Raw genomic sequence first — 7,902 nt, 5'->3', positions numbered from 1 at the left:
TGATTTTTACAATGAGTTCTAGGCCAGACAACTTCTCTATCTTAAAAAGAAAAAAAAAACCCAAATAAACCAAAAGGATGAAAATACAAACAAAATTGGGCTGGAAAGATGTGTCAGTGGTTAAGAGGACTTGCTGCTCTTGCAGAGGACCTGAGTTTGGTTTCCAGCACCCACATCAGGCCTGTAACTGCAGCTCCAGGGGATTCAGCACCTTCTTCTGGCCTCTGAGGCACACACAGTCATACACATGGTATAAACTCCCAGACCCACAAATAGACATACATGAATAAAAAATAAATCTTTAAAAAATTAAAAGTACAGGCTGGAGAGCTGGCTCGGTGGTTACGAGGGCTTGCTGCTTTTGCAGATGACCCAGGTTCAGTTTCCAGTACCCACGTGGCAGCTAAAAACTGTCTGTAACTCCAGTTCCAAGGGATCAAACACTCTCTTATGGCCTCTGTAAGCACCGCATGTAGGTGGTGCACTGAAACGTTCCAGGAAAGACAAGGGAAGACACAGGGAGGGATCAGGAGGCAGGTTTTATTTAGACATAGCCTGGACCAAAGAACTTAAGTCTCAAAGTCTGGACTCCCAAGAGAGGAAGTTCTTATATTTTTATACATTGGGTAGCAGGTTACAGCATCAGCAAATTAAATAATGGCTGGCTAATGGCAAAGGGTTATAAAAAGCAACTGGTTTGTCTAGTTCTTGAGGGAAAAAAAGTATAAAAAATCCCAGTGCTGATAGAGAGGATGGGGGAATTAAAAATCTCTGTTTTCCTTGATTTTTCCATTTTTCCATCAGTCTCTACATCATATATACATACAGATAAAACACTCATACACATAAATTAAAATAATAAAATAATAAATAAGAATCACCTAATAGGTTTTCTTTAAATCTCAATGTTGAACCCCGCCTCTGTCACCTGAATTATGGGCTCTTATATCAGGGCCTATATATATAACAGCTCCCCATGTACCTGTGATATTCAAATACTGGATAACACCTATCTTCCAAAAAAGAGCACCTAGAAAGGAACAATTGGACTTACACATAAAATCACTATAAAGTTTGTACTTTAAAAGAAGTTCAAAAGACTGATGATGTAGCCCATTGACAGAGTGTTTGAACACTGTGAGGAAAGCCCTGGTTTCAATCCCCAGAAGCAGAAAGACAAACAAAACAAAAGAAGACCAAGTTTCAGTACTTGGTAGATTTACCAGAGAACTTGGGTTCAGTTCCTGCTATACACTGGGAATGAGAGTTGACTAATAAAAGAGAAACAATTTTCTTCTACCTAACTCAGGCCCTGAAGCCCTATGCCTGTATCCAGACTATAATAATAATTGCTGCATTGTACTCAATTCATAAAAAGTAACTTTGCTTAGGAACAAAAGTCAGTCTAGATTCTCCCATCAAACAGAAAAAGTCCTTCTGTGTATCACCTTCCATACAGCCACTTTCAAGTCCCTGTTCCTCAGGCTGTAGATGAAAGGGTTCAGCAAGGGGGTCACCACTGTGTACAGCACAGTGGCTACCGTGTCCTTCTCAGTGGAGTGTGAAGAAGAGGGATTGAAATACACAGCAATGATGGTGCCATAGAAAATGGAGACCACAGCCAGGTGGGAGCCACAGGTGGAGAAGGCTTTCCATCTTCCCCTTGGGGATGGGACTCTCAGGACGGCACAGGTGATGTGGATATAGGAGACCAGGATGCAGGAAAATGGGATGTCCATGGTGATGGCCCCCTCACTAAGAATAATCATCTTATTAAGGTGTGTGTCTGAGCAGGAGAGTTTCAGGAGGGGTGTCACATCACAGAAAAAATTTGGGATTGTGTTGTCTACACAGAATGAAAGTTGAACCATCAGCAAAGTGTGCAATAGCATGGAGGCTAGCCACCTCCCATGATCTAGTCACCAACAGGGCACAGAGCTGATGGATCATCTTTGTTGTGTACTGTAAGGGGTGGCATATGGCCACAAAGCGATCATAGGCCATCACAGCCGGGAGGAAATTGTCCATGTCAGCAAGTTGAAACAGAAAATACTTCTGTGTGACACGCCCAGAGAAGGAGATGGCCTGACTCCCGAGTATGTGGTTGGCCAGCACTTTGGGGACAGTGGTGAGGAGAAGCAGACATCCACAAAGGACAGGTTGCAGAGGAAGAAGTACATGGGGGTGTGCAGGTGGGAGTCAGTGCCGATGGCCAGGATGATGAGCAGGTTTCCCAGGACGGTGGCCAGGTACATGATGAGGAAGAGCAGGAAGAGGGGCTGCTGCTGCTGGGGCTGCCAGGAGAGTCCCAGGAGGAGGAACTCGGAGACAAGTGACTGGTTCATGCCTCTCCTGGTCTGAGTCCAAGGGACTAGAAGACAGTGAATACAAAACCCAGATGGTCAGGATGTGATAGGTCCTCTAGGCAGGACCACATTTACAAGTCAGTTCATAGATTTGCTAATACGAGATGTGTGCACCCCACCTACATGTCTGTGTTCTAACACTTGTCTTTGATGCTTTTTCTCTTTGAATCCCCCAGTCATGTTTTTTATAATGAACTTGAAACACGCTGTCTTAAATATAGTTGTATCTTCACTTATGTTGCTCAGATTTTGCTCCACCTCAAACTTACCCAACTCCTAAGTGGCTCAGAAAGACACAGAAATTGTTGATTAGTACAGAGTTTATCTCAAGTGACAACAAATGAATTCTGGATTTTTATCATGATTTCTTGTCTCTGGAAGAAGTTGCAAAGCAAGTTCCTAAAAGAACTTCACCTCTGAATGAAAATGTTTGTGTCTCCACTGTTGTAACCTTACCTGGGGAGTTTGGTGCTGTCCACTGCTGTCTGCCTTGACCTAAATGGACAGGGCTTCCCTCAGGAATGTGATGTCTTTGTAACATGGGCAGATCCTGTACAGGTGAGGAGCAAGTATTTGTTTTCTTCATCCTCTGAACAGGAAAGATGTGTGGGACAATCACAGAACAGGCATTTACAGGAGCCTCTTTGGCCACTGGGACCAGATTTCCTTAGAGCCTCATTAGAGACAAGAAGAGAACAATTCCCCCATCTACGTCTTTGGCCCCTTTGGACCAAAAAATGAGGGCAATAAACAGCATCAAGTTTAGGGGTGACTCTTGGGTCAAAATGTAAAGACATTAGGAATAAGACCACAGTGATTGAAACATCTCCCCCCGCCCCCAAAAAGAAACAATTCCCAGGAGACCTTTCTTGCTATGTCAACCCTCATGGCCTTGGTGATCTGAGTCTTTGCCCACAGATAGGAATATTCAGTTATTTTCTATTTCTGTGTTTTCACACCTAGGAGTATTCCTGTATTTTGTGTGATATTTGCTTTCGCATATTTGATTGTCCTCAGAGGTGATTAATGATGCTCTATTGTCTCTGATTTGTAGGTAGGACTATTAATGACACATTAATAAGATATAATAACAGGATACTATATTAAGCACATAGCTGAGCATGGTAGTAAACTTCTACATCCAACACTGGAGAGGTAGAGACAGGAGGATAGAGAGAGAGAGAGACAGAGTGACAAAGAGACATAGAGAATGCCAAGTGATATTTTCTTTTTTAATTTTTGTGATCTATTTTTTAAATACTTCATTATTTTTATCTTATGTGTATGAGTGTATTGCTTGCATGTACATAAATGCACCTATGTCATGCAATGCCCTCAGAGGTCAGAAGAGGATATCGGATCCCCATGGAACTGGAGTTATATATTGTTAGCCACAATGTGGGTGCTGGGAAATGAATCCAGGTCCTCTGCAAGAGCAGCCAGTGCTCTTAACTGCTGAGCCATTTCTCCAGCCCTTGTGATTTACTTTTAGTGTATGTATATGAGCATTTAGCCTGCATGGATATAAGTGTACTAAGTGTGTGCAATGCCTGGAGGCCAGAAGAAGGCGTCAGACCCCCTGGAACTGGAGTTGCTGATGGTTGTTAATTGCCATCTGGGTGCTGGGAACTAAGCCCAGGTCCTCTGCAAGAGCAGCTCTGAACCGTAGAGCCATCTTTCCTGTCCCACCAAGAGACATTTCTAAAATATTTATTATTTTTGAAGGATTTGGCACGACATAAGACCGCTGATCATGGAGCATCTGGTCCTGGACCATCCAGTTCTATATTGGAGACATCTTCTTTCCCCCTGCCTGGGTGTCCAGATGGCCCGCTTGGACGAGTCCCAAGAAAAACCACAAGAATGGCCCAAAAAAACTCCCCTGCTGCCTCTGCCTCCCCTGCAGTAGCTGTCCCCAAAACATCCCCTTGTAGCTGCTGCCCCTATATGAGACTCTGACCAGCCCCTATACCTCATGCAGTTGCCTGATCCCATGGGAAGGTTGCTGCCTCTTGCTGTGCTAAATAAACACAGTCTCATTTGTTGAGGTTAGATGTGGTTGTTTTCTTTCTCTCCTATTGTTCCTGTATGCTATATTCTAAAATCTAACAATTTTTAAGTGTACACATTATTATAAGTGTTGCCTGTATGTGTGTAAGTGCACCTGTGTCATGCAATGCCCGTGGAGATCAGAAAAGGGCGTCAGATCCCTAGAACTGGCATTTTGGATGGTTGTTAGCCACCATATGGGTGCTAGGAACCAAACCCTGGTCCTCTGCAAGAGCAGCCAGTGCTTTTAAATGCTGAGACATCTCTCTAGCCCTCCAAGTGATATTTTTAAAGGATAATTAAGGATTGGAGAGATGACTCCATGGTTAAAGCACTGGCTGCTCTTGCAGAAGACCTGGATTTGGGCTTAGCACCTGAGATAGTTAACAAGTATATGGAACTCCAGTTCCAGGGGATCCATCACCCATTTCTGACCTCCTCAGGCATTGCATGACATGGGTGTACCTACATGCAGGGAATACATTCATACATATAAAATAAAAATAATAAAAATTATTTTAAAAGGATAGTTAATAATATGATTAAAAATACTGGGCTCTAGCTGAAAGGCTGACATTTTTGTTGTCAGAATCTCATTACAATCAAAATGTTAGATGAAAATATCAATGCTAAAAAGTTCCAAATGGCCTAGGCATAGTGGTACATGCCTTTAATCCCAGAACTCTGGAGGCAGAGGCACGTGGACCTCTGTGAGATCAAGACCAGCCTGGACTACATAGAGACACAGGCCAGCTGGGACTATAGGTAGACCTTGTCTTAAAACAAAGGAAAGTTTATATCTGGGTTATGGGATTACAAAATTTAAGTAAAGTCTTTTGCTTTTGTTTCTTTGCCAATTTTTCTAAAATGACATGTCCAATCAATCATTGATGTCCAAATGTGGGCCTGCAAGATGGCTCAGCAGGTAAAAGCACTTGCCAGACAAGCTTGTTGACCTGAGTTTGATCCCTGGGAACCATGGTTGAAGCAAAAAAAAAATTGCTAAAAGTTGTTCTTTGACTTCCACACATATACTGGGATATGTGTGCCTGTACATATGTAACAATATTTTAAATTAAATTAAATTAATTAATTGTGTGTGTTTGTGTGTGTGTCTGTGTTTATGTCTGTGTCCCACATTGAGCCTGTAGGTCAGAGGATAATTTTCAGGAGTCAGTTCTCTCTTGGTTCAGTGGGGTTTCAGGAATTTAACTCAGGTCATCATGCTGGTGGAAGGAACTTTTAACTGGTGAGACATCTCACCAGCCACATTAAAAAAAATTATATCCAAATGTGGGGTCACACTCATATTAAAAAAAAGTTTTTCAAAAAATTTTAATGTAAGATAAAATCATACACAACTAATGCTAAACCAGAGTAGCGGTGTTTATGGAAAGAAGGATTAAAGATGACAATCTAGTATATGAATATTCCTAATTTTTTTCTAAAAGACAGGATGTGCACACCTTTTTCCTTCACTTTTTGTCTTTTTCTGCATCTTCCAAAAAAGTTTACTCAATAAGCACTGTCAAGAACTATAGAGGAGGCGACCTTAGCAGACAACCTGAGAGTTCCAGATCTGGCCTCCACCTGGTGTAGAGGCTGAGAACTCAGCAGTCCGACTGAGAGTGCCAAAATTAGGCCTCTCCTTAGGGAACTTCCCAAATTGTCCTCTGAGTACCTGCTGGTATGGGTCCAAACATTACAAGGAAGCCTAAGTGTACCTGACTGGAGCCTGACATGGGCCTCTGTTGGGAGCTCCTGAGTAGCTGATCTGAAGCCATCCATTCCCTCCAAAATAAAATCTGAGAGAATCTGAAACCTAGACCAACCAGCTTTATATAACCAATAGGAAAACAACCAAGGCATACCAATAATACAAACAGAAACAAACTTCAATTCAACAAAAGACTTACTTTTCATACCAGAATCACAAACTACAAAAAAATTTACATGCCAAAGTCACAACAAAACAATAATAAAATGGAAAGCCAAAACAGTATGTCCCTACCACATTCCACCCGTCCTATAGAAGAGTTCTACAAGGAGAACCCCCTAGAGATAACCTAAGACACAGAAGTTGAAAGAACAATCATAAACATGATCAAGGAATTCAACGAATTTAAAGAACACACACAAAAAGAACTAAAAAAAGATAGGGAAAGAGCGGGTCTCCTCAGCAGCTGGCTGAGGTGTCCTTGCTCAAGTGCCTTGGCTGTAGGAACTTGGAACTACTGGACATCTAGCTGGTTCCAAATTCTTTGTAAGCCGAAAGATGAGTATTGAGTAGGCATGAGAGACTGAGAACATCCTACTTTCCCATAGGCCTTGGTGTAGATCACTTCCTTTTCTGTAGATCAGAGCCAGAAGACACAGTGAGTACAAGAAATCCTCAAAGAAAGCGGAGTGGTGGAGCAGTACTAGATAAACCCAGAACCAAACTCGGGAAACACCTTCAATCCCTGAGATGTCCTTGGAAGCAGAATCCATAGAGCTCGTGGAAACTGCCTGAGATGAAATTGTGGACCTCACCTGTGAATCTTTAGAGCCTGTGGTTGTGGACCTGACTCACAATGACTCTGCTGTGACTGTTGAAGAGAGGAGACGGCCACAGAGACAAGGAGACCGTGCCAAGACCATGCTGACAGCTGTGTAGTGAGCAGTGATGATGAGGAACTGTCAAGGGACAGAGATGTGTATGTGACCACCCATATTCCTCGAAGCACAAAGGAGCTACGGGACTCAGGCCCTTGGGTACTGTCAGTTTTCCAGTCTGCATGGATGGATACTCTGAGATTGTACAGAATGGGTGCCTCATGGTTTCTACAGAATGTGGCCATGTCTCTGTAGCCAGTGCCTCCATGATTCTCTTAAGAATGCTAACACTTGTCCAACTTGTAGGAAAAAAATCAGCCATAAACAACACCACCCCATTTATATATGAAATGTTCGGGGCTGCTTAGGAGCGACCAATGGACAGAGAGCTGAGCTGGCCTCTCTGCACGGTATCTGCCTTCAGTTTCCTGAGCTCAAAAAGACTTTCAAAACCACCAAACCAAAGAGTGTAAACTGCTCTTTTGTCTCCAAACCCCTTGGATCCTTTTGTTATCTCCAGTTTGATGGTATGGAGCTGGACCCCCAGGATCCTCCCAGGTCAGCTCAGCATCTCTGCTCCCCTGGGTGGTCCCCAGAGTAGGAGAAAAGGAGTCAGGCATACTGGAGTTGAGCATTGTGGCTCCAGCCTCTTTACGGAGCTGACATGTTTGCCAAGAAGTTTCCAACTCTTCTGAGTGCAGGACCATCCCAGGAATCACCAGTTAATTATTCTGTCGACTACACAGTGACCTGGCCAGACACAATCCACCTGGTCCGAGGGTCCCAGTGTAGGAGCTGCCCCTGCAAAGTACAGTTACTGGGCTTTTTTCCTTCCCTTGAGAGTCAGAGATGATGTGTGATTCTGCCTGCAACTTAGCATTGATGTGCAGTG

General features: G+C 43.2%; 2 pseudogenes; one reads left to right on the top strand and one right to left on the bottom strand.

The window, feature by feature from the left end:
* Positions 1–1,418: 1,418 nt before the first annotated feature.
* On the bottom strand, positions 1,419–2,952 carry LOC103744996 (annotated as a pseudogene).
* Positions 2,953–5,328: 2,376 nt separating this feature from the next.
* On the top strand, positions 5,329–7,359 carry LOC103744991 (annotated as a pseudogene).
* Positions 7,360–7,902: the final 543 nt, after the last annotated feature.

Source organism: Nannospalax galili, unplaced genomic scaffold (assembly GCF_000622305.1).
Source record: "Nannospalax galili isolate Female #2095 unplaced genomic scaffold, S.galili_v1.0 scaffold471, whole genome shotgun sequence".
NCBI lineage: Eukaryota > Metazoa > Chordata > Mammalia > Rodentia > Spalacidae > Nannospalax > Nannospalax galili.
Note: the sequence above shows the minus strand (reverse complement) of the source record. Positions and strands in the feature narration are given on the sequence as shown.